Genomic DNA, 19,029 nt, shown 5'->3' with positions numbered 1-19,029 from the left:
TTAAAAGTGCAACCTCCAAGATTTAGTAGGCACTGGCCTACTAAGAATTGCTCCTTTCCAGCTTTTTCCAGATCCACTCAAGCCAAACCCAGACACACCAAAAGCACTAGGTTTCAGTCCCAAGGGACTCTCGGAACTAATCAGTGGGGGGCATCCACTTCCAAATCTGGAAATAACAAGACACCACCCTGTGGTAAACAGTCTTAATGACCTTCCTTTAAAAATTGCCAAGCACTTACCTTTCAGTTGCCCCTTTGGGGGGAAGGATTGCTCTTAATGCAAAAAACTGGGAAGTCATACATCAGGACAAATGGGTTTTAAATATAGTGTTCCAGGGATACAGATTTAATTTCCACACGTTTCCAACACCACAAACGGGTGGCCAGACCTGCCCTCAAATCAGTGAGCAGAGGCTCAAAAACAAGTACTTTCCCTCTTAAACATGGGGGCTATTCAACCGGTACCAGAAGAGAAGAAGGGACAAGGTTTCTATTCCAGGCTTTTCCTGGTACCCAGAAAAGACAAATCTTGCCGTCCAATTCTGGACCTGTCTACTCTAAACACCTTTCTGGACATTCCAAAATTCAAGATGCTGACTTTTCACCAGTTACTTCCTATGCTAGACAAAGATGCCTGGTATCCCAATCAGGGAATCTTGCAGAAGATACCTATGCATCAAAGCAGGCTATTTGCATTATCAGTTCTCTGCACAAAGTGCCTGGCTCCAGTAATTGCATTTTGCAGACAAAGAAATATTCAAATATATCCATACCTGGACGATTGTCTAATTCAGGCAGAAAACCATGCCATACTTATAAATCATCTGGCATTTGTAAAAAGGGTTCTAACCTGTCTAGGGTACACCATAAACGAAAAGAAATCACAACTGGTTCCCACTCAACAGATTACATTCCTGGGTGCAAGCTTGAATACAACTGCCCAGATGGCTTTCCTCACGCCAGAAAAGCAAATTCATTTGGTAACTTACTTCAAACAAGTGGCCACAAAAACCCTGCTATCTGCAAGACAAATATTGCAAGCCTTGGGGTTCATGGCCTCCTGCATTCTTCTAATTCCACATGCAAGACTGCATATGAGGAAACTTCAGTGGTACTTAAAAAGTCTATGGAATCAACATTGTCACAGCCTGGAAACAATGATTCCTATCATACCTTGCCTAAGTCTGGAGTTGCTATGGTGGGCAGAGGCCTGCCACCAAAACAAGGGACTGCCATTCACACTACCCCCTGCCACCCAAACCCTAACTACAGACGCATCAGACTGTGCATGAAGGGGCTCACCTGGCAGGGAAGTGCATTCAGGGCAAATGGAACTCAAATCAAATGCACCTACATATCACTCAAAAAGAAATGTTAGCTGTACAGAATGCTCTGACAGCCTTCAAGGACTATATTCATCCAGGGCAACTAATGGTAGACAGAGAACACCACGGTTATGTGGTACATAAACAACAGGGGGGGTACACATTCCTACCCCCCGCCCCCTCTGCAGACTAGCCATGGCATTGTGGAACACGGCCTTGAGCTACCAAGTACAACTACAAGCTCAGTTCCTGCCAGGAAAACTGAATACACTGGCAGGCGGACTAAGCAGAAATCTCATGGACCCACACGAGTGGAAACTGGAACCTCGGATTTTCAACATGTTGACAAGCAAATGGGGGGAGCCCAGACATGGATCTGTTTGCCTCCCCCCACAATTACCAGTTGAACAAATTTTGCAGAAGGACTCCTCACAAAAAAGTCTGGAAAGTGGATGCTCTGTCATTCAGCTGGAAAAACCTATGAGTCTATGCTTTTCCCCCTCTGCCTCTGCTCTCCAAAGTTCTGCTAAAAGTCAAACAGGACAAACCAAGAATTATTTTGATTGCTCCAGACTGGCCACGGCAACTCTGGTACCCACTCCTGCACAGTGTTTCACAAATTTCTCTGTGGCACCTGCCTCTGACACCTTCCTTACTGTCTCAGCAGGAGAACCAAATTCTGCATCTTCAGCTCCAAACATTGAACCTTGCAGCTTGGCTAATCACTTAAATTCACCCTTAGAATCTCTCAGCAAACCTGTGATGGATGTCATCTTGGAGTCGAGAAGACCTAGTACTTGAAAATCTTATGCTGACAAATGGAAAATATTCTGTGCTTGGAATCAATCTCAAGGAATGAGCACAGCAGCACCCAATTTACCTCAGATTTTACAATACCTAACTGAGATGCTTCACAAGGGCCTGTCTTTTTCCTGCATTAAAGTCCACGCCTCCTCCATTTCAGCTCATTATAACACAGAACCTCCCCTCTTCTCTCATCCTCTGCTCAAGCAGTACATCAGAGGGGCCAAAAACTTGAGACCACCCAGGAGAGCTCCAACCCCTGCCTGGAACCTTAACTTTGTATTGGATAAACTCACTCTAACTCCTTTCGAGCTAGCTGCTACTGCAGACTTAAAATTTCTTTCTTGGAAAACAGCCTTCCTTCTAGCAATCACTTCAGCTAGAAGGATATGTGAGTTACAGGCCCTTATGGCAGTGGAGCCTTTCATCATCTTTCATGCAGACGGTGTCACTCAGGACCAATCCATCCTTCATGCCCAAGGTGATATCCAGTGTGGCTCTTAATCAGTCCATTCATTTGCCAACTTTCTTTCCCAATCCACAGAACAAAGGCGAATGGATTCTGCATTCATTGGATGTGCACAGACAACTTAGATTCTACTTGGACAGGACTAAATCTCAAAGAAAATCTGAACAACTGCTGGTAGCATTTGCTGCAGGGGCAGAGGGAAAGGCTATTTCAAAACAAACCATTTCTAAATGGATAAGCCATTGCATTCATTTCTGCTATTATCACCATGGAAAACCTATCCCCCAGGGGATCAGATCTCATTCCACCAGGGCTGCATCTTCTTCTGCAGCCTTTCTCAGAGGTGTTCCTACCAGGGATATTCTAGAAGCTGCTACCTGGAGTTCAGTTCATACTTTCACCAAGCATTATCATTTACCAATTTTCTCTAAATCCAGAGCTGGCTTTGCCACTGCTGTCTTGCAGGGCCTTATAGCTGGTCCTAATGCTGTATAAATCCATCCTCCCAACCATAGCTTTGGGAATCTACCCAAATGTAATGACTGCAACAGTGAAACACGAAGAACATAGTACAGTTGTGTACACTTACCATAAATGTAGATGTTTGAGTGTATTCACTGTTGCAGTCCTGGTTACCCTCCCTCCAGCCCCGTTTTTCTCTTACTATACCTCTACTTTCTTTTACTATGCTTAAAAGCCTTTTTGGTGTATTTGCTTTTGGTTGGAGGTATATTTTTGTGTTTTTAATTTTATTTTGCTCCCCAATAGGGGGGCACCTGACATCTGGGGCAAGAAATATTATGGCGTCGGCTGCATGTTTTATACCCCTCACGACCTGACATCATGAAAGAAGGGACAGCAACCGACGCAGGACCTAAGACTTTGTTAATCTAGCCGACTGAGTGCAGCCTGCCAGCAGATTACCCAAATGTAATGATTGCAACAGTGAATACACTTGAACATCCACATTTATGTTAAGTGTACACAACTTTACTTTTTACCTGGACAAGACTAAGAATATAATAAAGTCTAAGCAGTTTGTCTCTTTTCACCCCAGGGCTGTAGGAAACATGGTCTCCAAACAATTGCTTCATGGATTTCCAAAACTGTTACCTTCTGCTACTCTTTCCATGGTGTAAACACTTTCCCTGCGCTATGAAGGCCCAATCTACCAGGGCTGTGGCTTCCTCAGGGTTTTTTTTTCAAAGGTTTAGATACTATTGCTATCCTAGAGGCAGCCACATGTTCTTCATTCCACACTTTGACTAAACATTACAAGCTGGACTGTATCTCCAAGGCTAGGGCAGGCTGTGCAAACGCCATCCTGCGTAGTTTCTTAGGTGGTTCTTCTGCAACCACCCATAATTCAGGCTGAGCTTTGACACTCTCCCTCATGTTTAGAATACTGCAACATGAGAATAGAAGGCCGTAGAATAGTTGTGTAAAATCTTACCATAACCATAGATGTCCTTCTTTTCCATGTTGCAGTATTCCTATCCCTCCCTTCTACCCCCACTAAAGCATCTCCTTTATTCAGTTCACTTTCCCTGTCTGGATGGCATCCTGATCAGCTTTCCTTAGACTGCTGCCCAACTGGGGCGTTCATTTTTGAGGTCTTTGTGTGTGAACGTCACTTTTATGGCCCACATTTTATGGTACCTATGTGTGGCGTTCCACGGACCATACAGCAACCAGGCTAAGCTTTGGATATTGGCCAGATGTTTGGGTCACCTGAGGTGGAGGATCCCTCATGTTTAGAATAGTGCAACATGGATGAGAAGGACATCTATGGTTATGGAAATATTTTACACAACTATTCTTTCTGCTTTGAGGTTTAAGACACTGCTAATAGATGCATTTTCATTAAGGCCTGCGGGCACTGCGGCATTACATCTCTAGTGCCACCTTAATTCTTTATATTCTAAGTAAAGGTCCACTGGCTCACCCCTCGATCCTAGATCAAACCTTATCTATGGCCATTTATTTGAATTTATGTGTAGGAAAACCTTTTACATGTTTTGCTAGTGAGTTTCTATTATCGCCCTTTGATATATCATATTGATGTTGATGTATCCTTTTCCTAAGTTTTCCCTTTTTCTTGCCAATGTAGAAACATTCACAGTCCTGACATTTGGCAAGGTACACTATTCCCGTACTATGGCAATTGTATGTGTGTGTAAGTTGAATGGTACCCCAATTCTGGACTAACATCTCCGTGCCCTCTTGAGCAGATTTACATTGGTAACATTGTCAGCATTTTCTCATATGCTCATTTTGACCCCCAACTGCTGCCATGTCAATAATAGTCGTAAAACATAAATCCTCCTTTTAAATAACGAGAGGTTTGGGTCCTATCTTATTAAAGCAGGCCAAATTTGCCTTAAAAATGTTCCAGTTATGGTTGATGTCACTGATACCCTGAAAATGTAAATTATATGGTATAATCAGGGCTCTTTGGAATTCACTGCCATCAACCTTTAAAGGAAAAGCATTTTCCACAATCTGTTCCAATTCATTACTCAATAGGGGGTGAAAATGACCCTCTTGTCTCTTTCCCTTAACCGCATTAAAAATGTCTAAAAAAGAGGTTGGGTAGCCTATACTTACCAACATTGACCTTAAAATGGAGCATTCATCCTGAAACATATTGTTACTACTCTCTATGTGGGCCAACCTCAGACATTGCCCCTTAACAAAGGATTTAATTTGATAAAGCGGGTGGCAACTTTCAAAGTGGATTAAGGAATTAGAGTAAGTTAATTTTCTGTATGATGTCGAATCAAACTTTCTGAATTCTGTCCTTAAATATATAGTCACATCCAGGTCATGAACTCGTATCCTCATCCACCTCCATTGTAAATCTTAAATTGGTACTAGCATTTAAATATTGGAAAAACTGGTCAAGCCTTTCTCTACTGTTGGTCCAGAAAATTGTCGTTGTCCAAAAAGCGACCATGTAACGACCGACAATTCGAAAATTCAGAGTTAAGCACCACCTGTTTCTCCCAGTGTGCAAGTACCATGTTGGCAAGTACGGGGACACAAACGGCCCTCATTGCTACCCCTTTCTTCTGTCAAAAAAGCTGGATTTCAAAAATTAGAAAATTATTTTCAGTGACAGCCTCCATAAGGGTTCTGATAGTAAAAATTTTAAGTCCAAAACCAGAATTACCCCACAGAAAGTCATAAAATAATTCTAAGACATCCTTGTGTGGTATCACCGAAAAATAAATTGCAAACATAATAAATTGTCAGAATACATTTGATTAGATATCCTGGAGAAAAAAATTCCCAATAATCTTTATTTAAATGTTTGTGCTTACTTGAAAATACCCTTGGTATGAAAATCCATGCATTTGGCTAGAGGAAACATTTTTGGTGCTTTTGCATCTACTGTCTGTCTCAAAGATGGATCATAAATGCTCTTGCATATTTTAGGATGCCAAAGATACTGGAGGTCCCGTGGTATAATACGCTCAAAAAATCTCATCAGTTACGGTTATTTGTTCACTGAAAACCAACTCCTCAAGCATGACATCAGTTCTCTGATGTGCAATATTTTTTTTCACTGATAGATACCTCCTCATGTGTAATACAGCAAACATCCTATTTATGTACTTGTTGGTATCCATAACCACCAGGCCTCCACCTTTGCCTGGTGTCATTCTAACCTGACCCATTTTACCAATCTCTTTTAGTAGCCCCCTTTGCTCAGGGCTAAAGTTAAAGGAACCTTTAGTAGTTGGGGATAAAAATTCCCTGATATTCTCTCACGTCATCTCAAAAATGTTGACCAGTGGATGTAATGGTTGATTGAAAGTGCTTGGTCGCTTGCAAAATTTGAAAGGGCCTACCTCTTGAATTGTGGTCATAAAAAAATAGAAATAAATTGATTTTTCTCACAAACAACTTCAGTTGTATCAACAATTCTTCCAAATAGATGATCTAATGGGGACAAAGGTCAACCCTTTCTTAAAGAGGTCAGCCCAGTCAGTAGTTACTTTTGTTCCACTTATGTTATACAACTTAAAATCAACAGTCATGTTGAAAATCTCACATCTTGCCATATTATTGTCTACCAACAGTTCCCTCTCCACCTGCCTCTTCCCCCAGTTGACCTCCTCATTTGTTGAGGTCCTCGATGGTGTTTGTTCTTGCTTCCAAAATTATCCTGTTGCCCCTGCCTCCGGTTCATCAGTCGTTCTGACGACCTCAGAGGGGGGGACTTCTAAAGGGATATTTTCTTGTTCTCCAAATTCAACTTGTCCCTGATTATTAATTACTTCAAGGTTTGTCCCACAATGTTGCCCCTGTGATTTAAATTAGATCCCCCAGTACTTGGTGGTGACGGTTAAGCCTTCCCAGCCTCATAGTCAGGTTTATCACGTAAAAGTTTTTTTTGCTTTTTTGACTTTCATTTCCCCAGTACTTTTATCAGTCTGTTTAAACATAGCTTTTATATTCAGTGAGATTGAACTGAAACATTAAATGAGACTGAATCCTAGCATTTAATACATTAATAGAATCATTGAGCACTGTAATTTTCCTATCATTGTCCTTCAGTAAAAGTTGTAACAATTCACATCCTTGTCTATTAAGCAGGTTGAGCAACTCAGTGTAAATTCGATCCACTAACCATTCCAGTAGGGTACCTCCAGTTCTTCAAACCTTTGGGTATTTTGTTGTCTCTTGAGCCACTCACGAAAGTACAAATTTTTGAGCTGTGGTTTTCGGTAGTTCATGATCTGTTCAAGTAGAACTTTTAATTGTTTATCTATCATTCTGTAATTCACGTCTTGTGCCTCAGATTCAAAAGAAAAATTCTTCCTTTCGTTTAACCAATGACAAGGGGAAAACTTGGGAAAAGGATACATCAACATCAATATGATATATCAAAGGGAGATGATAGAAACTCCATAGCGAAACGTAAAAAGTTTCCCCACATACAAATTCAAATATATGTCGATAGATAAGGTTGATCTAGAACCGTGGAGTGAGCCAGTGGACCTTTATTTAGAATATAAAGAATTAAGGTGGCAGTTGGTGTAATGCCGCAGTGCACCCCAGGCCTCAGTGAAAATGCATCTATTAGCAGTGTCTTAAAGCTCAAGGCAGAACTTTTTTGTAATATCTTATGTAACTGTAAAATGTTGTTGGGCACATAATGTGAAAGATTTGGTTTTGCTTTTTTTATTTTCTTAGTTACTCATTTTTATGGAATTTTTTTTTCAGTTGGAGTTTTAGAAGGATCCCTGTATTTATAATAGTTTGTATAATTGAGGTGTTTGTTTTTAATGATCATATTTTATTGGTTATTAGCAACTTTTTTAAATGTGTAATTAATTGTAATTAGGCTGGTCATGTGGTTTAGATTGTATTTAAAGACTGAGCTGTAGATGTGGTTTTATTCTGAAGGAGTCAGATGTACTGCTGACAAAAGCGCTTAATATTGTAATAAACTGTTGCTACGGTTTTTGCTTCTGTCTGGTTGTTTTCTTGTCTGGTACATCAACAAACAAGGAGGAACCCACTCCTATACATTGTGCAGAGAGAGGCCATGAGGGTCTGGGAATGGTCCATCTCTTCAGACCACTTTCTAATTGCAGCACACATACTGGGCAAAACCAGCACACTGGCAGACAAACTCAGCAGGTCCATTTTGATTTCTCACAAGTGATCCCCCAATCAGTAGTTAACATGATTTTCAGCCAGTGGGTTCACCCTTGCTGCAACCTATTTGCCTCTCCCTTCAACAAAAAGTGCAGCAAGTACTTTGCTCTGATCCCTCCTTTGTGGGAGTCACCGAGGGATGCAGTGATTCATGGTTGGCCCCTGGGGTTTCCTCCATGCTTATCCCCCCTTTCTTTGATCCCAAAGTTCCTACAGAAAGCAAGCAGCCTAAAGAGGCTCAGTCATACTCATTGCCCTCTTTTTGCCTCAACAGCTGTGGTGGTTCTTTCTGTGGTCTCACCTCAAATGTCCTCCTTGGATACTGGAGCACAATCAGGGCCTCCTGTCTCACCCCTCAGAATTCCAGCATCCCAATCTCCATGCCCCCATGCTGATGGCATGGTTTCTGCAATTCCAATGATAGTAAGACAGTCCAAGCTCGCTTCCACAGTCCATAACATTATTTTGGCTTCCCAGAAGGCTTCCACTAAAGTTCTACAAAAGCAAATGGAAAAGATTTCTCTGCATGGGCTTCTAAAGAGAGCACTGACTCTTTTTCAGTGCCAATTTCAGCCATCCTTCTCTTCTTCAGTACTCTCTTCAAAGAAGGGGCTAGTGTTTCCACAGTTAAACTTCAGCTAGTTGCAATATCCAATTTTCATGCTGAAAATAAATCGGTCAGCTTCCAGGTTATGTAAAGCTTTTATGAAAGTAACCTTCCTCCTTAGAACTCCCATAAAAGATCATACTCCCCATTGGGACCTCACGGTGGTCCTTCTAGGGTTGCTCAGAAACCCTTTGAAATGGCAAACAATTGTGATATGAAGTTTCTTGGGAAACATTTTTCTGTTAGCTATTTCTTCAGCAAAAAGAATTTCTGAACTGCAGGCCTTGTCAGCTAGATCTCCTTACATAATTTTTCATAAAGATATGGTATCGGTACGAACTAACCCTTCTTTTATGCCTAAAGTGGCCAAAGAGGCCAACATTAATCAATCAATACAGTTACCAGTTTTCTTTCTGAACTTTACCAATAAAGGTGAATATATGCTGCATCTTTTTGATGTTTATAGACAATTATGTTCCTATGTTCACAGAACAAAACAGTGCAGGAAGTCTAATCAGCTGTGTATAGCTTTTTCCTCTAGTTGCTGAGGTCAAGCAGGTTCCCAAATTACTTTGGTTAAATGGATTACTGGTTGTATTTCACTGATTTATTCTTAGAAAGGTTTGGAATTGCCTCGATGTCCTAGAGCCCACCCCACCAGATCTATGGCTGTCTCCTCAGCTTTTTCCCCTAGAAAAATTCAGTTGATATTTGTGTTGCAGCCACTTGGTCAGTGACTCATATCTTTGTTACACATTACAAATTGGACATTGTCTCCAGAAGCAGGACTTCCTTTGGCTCGACAGTGCTCTGGCATATCCTTCCTTGAGGGCTTTCCAAGAGTTATATAGCTGGGAACTCTGAGCCATCAGTGAGGAAGAATGAAAAGGACAACATCAGATTTAAAAGTTATGTACTTACCATAACTTGGCATCTGTGTTGTCCATTTTCATTGTTCCTCACCTTCCCTCCCAGCCGTCCCCCGGCCTCATCACTCCTAGAAGGATATCTGGATGAGTTTTGGAACACTCATGTTCCAAGTTTGAGCCTCAGTCCTTTTTTCTCCTGTTCTGTCATTGTAGTCCAGTGGGTGGTAAGGCAAACTCTATCTGAGGAGTTGTGGATGGTGTAGTTCATTGTGGGTAGAGGAAGGAGCTCGAGGCTAGGATCCAAGTCTTGAAAATGCAGCAGAGTTGGAAACGAGGGTCAGATCTGCAACCCATCAGTGAGGAAGAATGAAAATGGATAACACAGATGCCAAGTTATGGTAAGTACATAATTTCTAATTTAAAATTTCTATAATGAAAAACAACCTTCTTGGTAGCTATTATTTCTGCAAAAAGAATTTCTGAACTCCAGGCTTTTTCATCAAAAACTCTGTACATCATCTGAAGTTGTTGTTTTAATTTGATCTTCAACCTGTGAATCTAAGCATCCGGCACGGCCACATTTTCAAGCATCGGAACCAAGCTCCTCCTCTACCCACAATGCCCCTGTCTTCCTCCTCCCCTCAGATCTCTCTTGCCACGTGTCTCTCTAGCATCAGCACAAACACAAAGACCGTGATATGCCCAGGAAGTGGTTCCCTGACCGCGCTTCCTCGGACAAGCGTCTGGCTAAATCTCACCTGGCTGCAAGCCCAGGTTCACCCTGCTTTTCCCCAGAGCTGGAGATTTCTTGGCGCCGATCCCATTTATTGGCTTCTCCCCGGCACCACTCCATGCCCGTTTCCGTGGCTTCCTCCTCTCAGTCCACCTGCATTCTCTCTGAAGCTGAGGTGGACAGGATGATACGGAAATTCATCTGGACCCAGATCCAGATGGGAGTCTTGCGTGCCCCCTCCGTGTCTGGGAGCATGCAGTCCCCCTTTATGCCCATTTCACCTTCTCCAATCTGACCCCTGTCTTAGGAGTCCTTGGGTCCGAGGCCCCTCTGCGTTGGCACCAGTGATACTTTGTACCTTGACGCCGACCATTGCCCTTAGTGGTTTGGTGCCGTCCAGCCCTTGGAGCCATAGCCTTGGTACCAGATCCGACAGGGTGGTGTCAGCTTCAAGGCTTTCGGAGTAGGACCTTCCACTCAGAGTCTTGGATCCTGGAGGCTTGGGTCTGGCTCCCCCGTCCACGCAGACAGTAACGGACCCGTTCTTGGTCCCAGCTTCCAGGATTCATTCTCCTTCTGCTTTTGACATGGTGGAGTGCGTGTTTTTGGTTCCGTTGCGACCCTTGACATTATTGTCCCTTGAGTCTGTCCTGGCTCCCTCTCTTTGTGGTCTGGATTCCGCCATCCTTCTCCCTCAGGGGACAGCCTGTTGTTTCTCCACCCCAAAGAGTTCCCCCATGGGAACAGCCAGAGGTTTCCATGTACTCCCCAGAGGAGCTTGTTCGGAAACATACTTGTAAAAGGAAGCACTTGGACTCGCCACCGGAGTACCTCACCGAAGACATCGACTTAGAGGAAGGGGAGGGCTTCTTTTGGTCAGCCCCGGAGGATGTCTCCATTGGAGACATCATGAAAATCCTTCACCAGTGTGTGTGTGTGTGTGTGTGTGTGTGTGTGTGGGGGGGGGTCTGTCCAAAAACCCAACCCTGATGAGTCTGTATTTCTGGAGATGTTGGGCACAGGGCCCTCTTACTTACTGGATGCCCCCTCCTGCTGATCCACTTGTGAATCTGGTTACATCTCGGGCATGAAAGGAGTGTGACACAGTGGAGCCCATTCGTAAGAGCCCCAATAGGGTTTTGAGTGCGCCGTCAGAAAATCAACAGTGGTCTAAGGGGTCCCCGGTTGATGCCATGGTGGTGGCGATGGCTACTGTGAAAGAGCTCTCTCAGGAGAGCTCCACAGTCCATCCACCAGACCGAGAGTCCCGGGTCATGGACTGTTTTGGGAAGCAGGTTTATGCTTCAGCCACGTTCGCCATACATGCTTTGAAGTACATGGCACATGTGATCAGACTTCAGCAAGACCTGGTCAAGGAGGTTACTGAGTCTGCCCCAGGGTCCATGTCAGGGAAGGAGTAGAAGGTGATGTCCTTCTTTTCTCATGTTGTATTATTCAACATATGGGTTTACTCCTCTTGCTTCGTAAACATCCACCCAGTATACAAAAGTCTTAAGTCCCTGTATGATGAGTGGGACATCTGACGTGGCTTAAGGCATGTGAGCCATAAGAGTGATGTCTGCTCATCCCTTCAGCTGCCCACCAGGCCTCTAAAAAAGGAGAAAAGGAAGCATATTTGTACTCTCACTGAAAGCATGCCTGACTATCAGGCTTTCAGCCAAAGTCTGTTTAATGCCTTCATGACCTGCATCCTACCTCTGCAGGGGACTACTAACTTCCCTCCTTCCATTCTGAGTCCAAGACCTCATACCACAGACCCCAACCATGAGGGAAGAGGAAAATATTTGACTCTTCATCTGAAGATTCACTTTCCTAGACTTCTCAGCCTTCTTTTCCCTTGGGGTATGGTTCTCCAGAGGAAGAATCTGTTGACCCTGACTCAAAAGCTAAGGATTTGACTTTTGGGGAAACCATATCCACGATGAAAGAGCATTTTAAGTGGGAGTCCTCTGAAATGACTGAGGTCCAAAAAAGATATGACCTCATTCAGATGGATTCCCAGAGCCCGTCTACCGTTCCCCCAGTTCTGCCTGCCTTCCTGGATGCCTTCTCAGCATCCTTAAATCCTGACTCTCAACCACCTGCCTCACGCAGGCCTGATAGCAGTCTCAGGCACTTTATAAAGTCTAAGTACCTACTTAAGTGTCCACTAGCAGACCCTGCCACCATCTCCATTTCCACAGATAAGGCATCTAAACTTTTACCCACCACCACTACCCTACCCGCTGACAGCAAAGCTATGAAGCATCTGGGTAAGAAAATATGCACCTCTGCCACCTTGTCCTTCAGGACTACTAACTACCAGACACATATGGCTAGATATGCCTTATTACTCCTGGAGAAAGCCTCCAAGGAGTTGGCTGATGCACCAGATTGTGCTGCCAAAACTTGACTGTTTTCCCTTCTGGCTCTCACTTCCCAGGTCACCAGGCACTCAAAATGCAACTATGATGCTGCTGAATCCTCAACAAGGTCAGCAGCATCAGCAGCTGCCCTTAACAAGGTGCCTCCAGCCCCTTCCAGATGATTTCAGATCAAAGCTGATTGATGCCCCCTGAACAACACAGCCTTGTTTGCTGCAAAAGTAGCTGATTTGTGTAAGTCACTTCAGCAAAAGGGAAAGGAAATGCAAGATTTGAAACACCTGCTAGTCTCCACTATTCCTAAATTTCAAAGAAACTACCCAGCTAAAACACAGTTCATTAGAAAACATTCTCGCCCTGCTGGTCCCTCTAGGCCTAGAAAACCTACCAGAAAGCAATTCCCTCTAGCTAGAGCTACACCTCCCTCTAACCAGAGGCCATCCTTTCAAGACAGGGCTTGTAGCATCTGACTACCTGCCAAACCTACAACCCCTGCCTCCTTCCTCTCTTCCTTTGTCTGTTCGCCTCTCTCATTGTCTCCCTGTGTGGACATCCATCACCTCAGACAAATGGGTCCTTTCAATCCTTCAAAATGGGTATTTTATGACCTGGGTATTGCCCTCAAAGCAAAAAGGCATCCCTCAACCTCCAAAACAAAAGCTACACCTCCTGCAGCCAGTACTGCAGGCACTGCTGGCTCAAGGCACCTTAGAATCAGTGGCCCCCGCACCAGAAGGAAGAAGTTTCTCCTCCAAGATTTTCCTGGTTCCAAGAAAAGACTGTCTTTGGAGACCAATTTAAGACCTCTCATATCTCAACCTATTCCTAAAGGTTCCAACCTTCAGGATGTTGACCCTACCAATCCTTTTTCCTCTTCTTATCCCCCAGGGGTCTGTGGTCACCTTGGATATAAAAGATGCCTATTTTTACATCCCCATAAAGCCTACCTTCAGGAAATACCCGAGGTTCTTGGGCCCTTCTCACTTTCAGTTATTTGCCTTGCCCTTTGGGCTTTCTGCTGTACCCAGGGTTTTTACCAAATGTTTGGCTCCGGTGATTGTCTTCTGCAGGACAAAAGGGATCCAGATATTCCCTTATCTGGATGACCTGCTGATATAGGCAGGCAAGAAGGAGACCCTTCTGAAACATATATGCCTGATTGTCTCCCTCCTACAGTGTCTGGTATTCCAGATAAATTACTCAAAATCCCACCTGTAACCTACTCAAGCCATTGTCTTCTTGGGGTGCAGAATTCGATCAGAAGTCATGAAAGCCTACCTTCCCCCACAAAAGGTGGAAAACTTTACAGAGCTCCAACTTCTGCTCCTTCAAGTCAACATAATTGACAGCAAGGCAGTACCTCAGGTTCCTGGGCTACATGGCAGCCACTATCCCCATGTTACTATTAGCAAGACTTCTTATGAGAGCTGCAGTGGTACATTCAGTCAGTCTGGACACAACACTCCCACCTTCGGTCAGTCTGGACACAACACTCCTACCCCTTGAAGTACAGGGTTCCCCTCCTACCATGCTTCAAACTAGAAATCCAGTGGTGGTTGACACAAGTGACCCTCAATCCAGGTCTTCCCTTCCAGCCAGATCATACACACAGATGCATCAGACTTGGGCTGAGGAGCAACTCTGGGCCATTGTACAGTGCAGGGTCTGTGGCCAGAGCCACAAAATCAAGAACACATGAATGTTTTAGAGATGAGTGCAGTCATCCTGGCCCCTCAAGCTTTCCAACCATATCTTCAGAAAGACCCACTAAAGATTTTCACCGACAATACCGCAGTCCTGTGGTACCTCAACAAACATGGAGGGACCAAGTCCTACTTACTTTGCAGACTAGCTCTCCTAGCATGGGAATTGGCCACCTCACAGAGGGTGACCCTACAGGCAGTCTACATTCCCCCTCTACAGAACTCCCAGGCAGACTGTCTCAGCAGAACCATCACAAACAACCATGAATGGATGCTTCACAGGGATGTCTGCCTGGATCTGGTCCACTGGTAGGCTACACCTCAAATAGACCTGTTTGCATCCTCAATCAACAGGCAACTTCCTGGATTTTGCACCAAGACACTACATCCTCAGGCACTGGCAACAGATGCCTTCTCAGTCTCTTGTAAGGGAAGTTTCTGTGTACATCCCCCCCTTCCCACTCATCCAGAAGGTCTTGCTGAATCCAGTAGGACTGGCCCAAAATCTTGTTGGTGACTCCCTACTTGCCAAGACAGCATTGCTTCCCCCTACTCTTACAACTATCCAAGGGCAATAACCACAAGTTACTCTTCAGAGTGGACCTTCTCACACAGCACAAGGGATCCCATATACACCCACAGTGGCGGTTACTACACCTCACCCTGTGGCTGATAGGATTTTGATCCCCTTCAGACACCTTTACAATGAGGACATGCTCACTGTCCTGCAGGAGGCCAGGAAACCAAATACAAGAAAATTTTGCCTTTCAAAGTGGAAGAGATTTTGTGTATGATGTCACAAAAGACAATTGGACCCGCTTGCAAGCGAGACCCCTCTAGTTCTGTATTACCTGTGTGAGCTACTGCAGCAGGCTTGGCCTATTCCTCCATTAAAGCCCACTTGTCTGCTATTTCAGCATGCCTTCCCCTGGAAACCCCCCTAGTGTCCAGACTACCAGCTAAGCTGTTTCTCAAAGGGGTTCTTCACCAGAGGCCCCCAGAAAACCATCCCCACCCCCGTGGGACCTTAACTATGTTTTGGAAAAGCTCACTCTCCCTGTTTGAGCCAGAAGATAAAGCTTCCCTAAAATACTGTACATGGAAAACGGTGCTACTTATGGCCTTGATCTCAGCCAGAAGAGTCAGAGCTACAAGCCCTCATGGCTATCATCCCACCTTTCCTAGTTTTCCTCAATGACAGGGTTACTCTTAGAACTAATCCTTCATTCATGCCCAAGGTGGTGAATGACCTCTCCCTGAATCAAGCCATCCACCTGCCTTCCTTCTTCCCTAACCCACAGGGGGGACAGTGAGAGAGTACTTCACTCCCTGGATGTTCACAGACAACTCAGGTTTTCCTGCCTAAAACCAAGCCCATCAGATAGGCTGATAACTGTGTTTTCTTCCATCCCAGAGTGCTGGTGAAGGCAGTAACCAAACAAACTATATCTCTACCTGGCTTTCCAAAGCCATCACCTTCTGCTGCAAACACCATGGGAAATCCCTGCAAGGGACTGTCAAAACACACTCCAGCAGGGCTATGGCTTCCTCAGGAGACTTATTCAAAGGTCTGCATACCTCTACCATTCTTGAAGCAGCCACTTGGTCATCCATGTGCACCTTCACCAAACATTATAAGTTAGAAAAATTTCTAAGGCCGTAGTGGGTTTTGCCAGGGCTATCCTTCATGGATTCCTGGAAACCGCCTCTAGACCACCAGCCCTTCCTTCACAATGAGCTTTGGCACTCACCCATATGTTGAATACTGCAACATCGGATTAGAAGGACATAGAAATGTTGTGTAAAATCTTACCATAACCATACATGTCTTTCTGTTCCATGTTGCAGTATTCCTTCCCACCCTCCTTCCCCTCCTGTTAGGTTGCATTTCCCTTTCTGGGTGGCACAGGGCAGGCATTGCCCTTAATAGGGCTGGTCCGATTGGGACTTACAGTTCTGAGGGCTGGTGTGTGCAGACGTCACTTTTATGGCTCACGTTCCTTGAGCCACATCAGATGTCCCACACACCATACAGGGACTGAAAACTTTTGTATACTGGCCGGACGTTCGTGAAGCAAGAGGAGTAAACCCATATGTTGAATACTGCAACATGGAAGAGAAGGACATCTATGATTATGGTAAGATTTTTCACAATTTTTATTTCTCCTCCCGTATGGCCACCCTCACGTCCGTTTCTAACACCTTTATCCAGCTCCTGTCCCATGCTACTGAAGGTGCCGCTAGATCGGCTGGTACAGGCTTTGCCATCAGACGTCATGCCTGGCTCCGGCTTTGTACATTCTCAGAGCCCTTCAAGGCATCTTTTATAAATGCCCCATATGATAATTCCACTCTTTTTGGAAAGATTGTACGAGACACATTGGTCCAGAGCGAGAAAGACGAGTAGACCTTGTCTGCCATTGGAATCCGCTTCTCAACCCCTCAACGATCCTTTTCCCGGAATCAGTGAGGGGCGAAGAAGGTGTGGTTCCGGAATTCTCAGGGCTATTCCCATGACGCTGAGAACTCGCCCTCCCTTCCGGGGAGTCGCCCAGGGACGTTCTGGTTCATGCTTAGCCCACCGGTGGTCTATATGCTTACCCTCCACTTCTCCTGATTCCGAAATTCATCCAGAAAGCTTGACGGCTGGGGAGCTTAGTGATCCTCATTGCACCCTTCTGGCCTCACCAAGTATGGTTCCCCTCTCTGTGGTCTCATGTTGTGTGTCCTCCTTGGACATTAGATTCGGTTCCAGATCTGATCTCGCATCCCTTAGGGATTCCACACCCAGATCTAGTCAGTCTGAAGCTTACAGCTTGGCTGCTTCAGTTCCAGTGATAGCTAGGGCTCCCAGGCTGTCTTCTCCAGTTAAAATTTTGGTAGTGACTCACAAATCATCCCTAGAAAACTTTATTCAAGCAAGTGGAAACGTTTTTCGATATGGGTGTGTCAACATGATTTGGATCCTTTCACTGCTCCAGTTCCCACCCTCCTGGAGTTTTAGCAGATACTTTTCAGCAGGGTGCCAGCTTTTCTACAGTTAAGGTTTAACTGGCAGCTATGTCCAATTTACGTGTAGGAGACAATTTGGCTTCCCTAGCTACTTCCAAGCTTTGTAAAGCCTTTTTGAAAGGTACCTTTTTACTTCGGCCCCAGTCAAGGACCCTACTTCACCTTGGAATCTTACTCTAATTCTACAGGCCTTGTTTTTTTTCCACCTTTGAACCTGCAGCTACAGTGGATTTGAAATTTCTGTCTTGGAAGATGACTTATCTGGTTGGTATTACCTTGGCTTAAGAGTGTATCTTAGATTCAGGCCTTATCTGTTAAGCCTCCTTATATTGTGTTCCATAGAGATAAGGTGTCCTTATGCACGAACCCTTCCTTTCTCCCGAAAGTGGCTTCAGAGTCTAACATTAATGAGGTTATCAATCTCCCTGTTTTCTTCCCCAGCTTCTAGAATAAGGGAGGGTATAAACTGCACTTGCTTGATGTTCATAGGCAATTGTGTTTTTATTTGCATAGAACAAAGTCCTTTTGCAAGTCTGATCAACTTTTTGTTTCCTTTGCTAAGCCTTTGTTTGGGAAACCTGTGTCCAAGGTGTCTGTTGCTCATTGGCTCTCTCAGTACATAGTTCAGGCATATATAACCAAAGGTTTGTCTCCACCAGGTCAGATTAATGCACATTCTACTAGGTTTATGGCTACTTCAGCAGCCTTTTGGTCTAGGGTTTCCTTGGATGACATTTGTTCTTCGGCTACTTGGGCATCTTCGTAAATGTTTTCTCATACTATAATTTGGATCTCCTGTCCAGAGGGAGGGCATCCTTTGGTTCTGCCCTGCTCCGGAATATCCTTCCATGAGGACCTCCGAGCGTCTTTTGGTAGCTGGGGACTCTGTCCCACAGGTTGAAAATCAAATGAGAACAACAACTGCAGATAAAGGAGTTATGTACTCACCATAATGTTCCATCTGAGTTGTTGCTTTTCATTTGTCTTCAACCATCCCTCCCTCCTTCCCCCTGCCTTTTTGCAGGCTGTGTGGTGCACCGGGTGGAAGAGACATAGGCCTTACTTTGGCAAGCCTTTGTCTTTCTCATAGTGCTTTCAGTGTACTAATATCAAGGTGTTAGGTTCCTGGTAAGGTCAGGGTGCTACTGCTGGTAGCAAACTCGATCTGAGGGGAGGAGGGAGACATGGGCATTATGGGTAGGGGAGGAGCTTGGAGCTTGGATCTGATGCTGGAAAATGCGGCTGTGTCGGATCCATAGACCCACAGGTTAAAGACAAAAAGAAAAGTAACTCGGAACGTTATGGTGAGTACATAACTACTTTATTTTCCACAAAGACAGGGTAACTTTACTGACAACCCCCCCCCTTCTTTTTTTTAACCTAAAGTGACTACTGAATCTAATATTAACTAATCTATTCGTTTTACAGGTCTTTCCAAATTTTTCAAAGACAGG

The 19,029-nt window shown here is 44.5% G+C and overlaps 1 protein-coding gene across 1 annotated transcript in view; it reads left to right on the top strand.

Annotated features, from left to right (window-relative positions):
• Positions 1–19,029, top strand: part of ATAD2B (ATPase family AAA domain containing 2B) — a 4,508,062-nt gene that overhangs the window by 2,460,710 nt on the left and 2,028,323 nt on the right. The window lies entirely within an intron of this gene.

This window comes from Protopterus annectens, chromosome 2.part1 (assembly GCF_019279795.1).
Source record: "Protopterus annectens isolate FY-2018-M chromosome 2.part1, PAN1.0, whole genome shotgun sequence".
NCBI classification, from domain to species: Eukaryota; Metazoa; Chordata; order Ceratodontiformes; family Protopteridae; genus Protopterus; species Protopterus annectens.
This window is presented reverse-complemented; position numbering and strand designations above follow the sequence as displayed.